This window comes from Bubalus bubalis, chromosome 17, assembly GCF_019923935.1.
Source record: "Bubalus bubalis isolate 160015118507 breed Murrah chromosome 17, NDDB_SH_1, whole genome shotgun sequence".
Lineage (NCBI taxonomy): Eukaryota > Metazoa > Chordata > Mammalia > Artiodactyla > Bovidae > Bubalus > Bubalus bubalis.
In genome coordinates, this window is record NC_059173.1 from 61785178 (window position 1) to 61786559 (window position 1382).

The 1382-nt window shown below is 49.4% G+C and overlaps 1 non-coding gene across 1 annotated transcript; it reads right to left on the reverse strand.

Moving 5' to 3' along the window:
• Window positions 1-895: 895 nt before the first annotated feature.
• On the reverse strand, window positions 896-967 carry TRNAW-CCA. Its single transcript has one exon. It is a non-coding gene; the product is annotated as a tRNA-Trp (tRNA).
• Between the last annotated feature and the right edge of the window lie 415 nt (window positions 968-1382).

Genomic DNA, 1382 nt, shown 5'->3' on the forward strand with positions numbered 1-1382 from the left:
CCTGATACTTGGCCACCCAGTCCTCCCCTCTATCTGCCTCCCACATCCAGTCTATTTGATTTACTTTAAAAAAAAAAAAAATCCAAAATTGGCCCTAGGAACACATCCTCCCTTATGTGGCCACTAACAAAGGAGGACCTCCAAAAAGAGGAGAGCATCAAATAAAGAGGCCCAGATGACAAGTGAAGTCCGAGCCAGACCTTGATTTCAGCCCAGTGAATGCTCAGCAGAGAAACTGCCACCTGACCTACTGAAATCATGAAATCCAGCAGGACCCTGTGGGGCTCCTGTGCACTGAAGCCTTACTATGTCTCCAAGATCCCTCTCCCACACCTGGCCATTTCTTGTGTGTAGGGAATAAATAGGCTTTAGCCTCCATGACCTTCCCTGAGTTCCAAAGGGCAAGTTCAAACAGTTGCTGATCAGGGAAGGGAGGAGATGCAAAGACAAGGGAGGAGCAGCCAAGAGACAATAGAGCAGCCTTGGGGCGGGGTCCTGGTCCCCTGGCAAGGGATACACAGAACAGTATCTTTGAGCTCTTCTGAGAACTAAGTGAAAGTGAAGTCATGTCTGACTCTTTGCGACCCCATGGACTGTAGCCCATCAGGCTCCTAAATCCACAGGATTCTCCAGGCAAGAATACTGGAATGGGTTTCCATTTCCTTCTCCAGGGAATCTTCCCGACCCAGGGATTGAACCCAGGTCTTCTGCATTGCAGGCAGACGCTTTAACCTCTGAGCCACCAGGGAAGCCCTCTGAAAAGTGAAAGTGAAGTTGCTCAGTCATGTCTGACTCTTTGTGACCCCATGGACTGTAGCCCACCAGGCTCCTCCATTGACAGGATTGTCCAGGCAAGAATACTGGAGTGGGTTACCATTTCCTTCTCCAGGGGATCTTCCCAACCCAGGAATCGAACCCAGGTCACCTGCATTGGAGGCAGACGCTTTAACCTCTGAGCCACCAGGGAAACCTGAAGAACTAAAACCCTCAACAAGTGGGAAACATGATGATGCATTCTTCATTCCAGACACAAGGTCACAGTTTGATAACCTTGAGAATCACAGAAGCTCATCAGACCATCTGAGGCCAGATTAAAGGAGTGCTGGCCCTGCACACACCCTGATCCTTATCAGCAACCTCCCCTCCCCTTGAACCATATCTATAAAACTCCTCACCAAGCCCCACCACCTGCCTCCATGGTGGGACACATGTATTTATTTGAGGGCATTAGCCCACTGTGCTCCCCTTTGTCTGGCAAAGCAGTACACCCGTGCTTTTCTACTTCACCCAAAACTCTGGCTCCCAGATTCAATTCAGTGTTTGTGCACAGTGGCCGACTTTTGACGTCAATCATGAGATAATCAGTTTGGATTGTTGTAAGC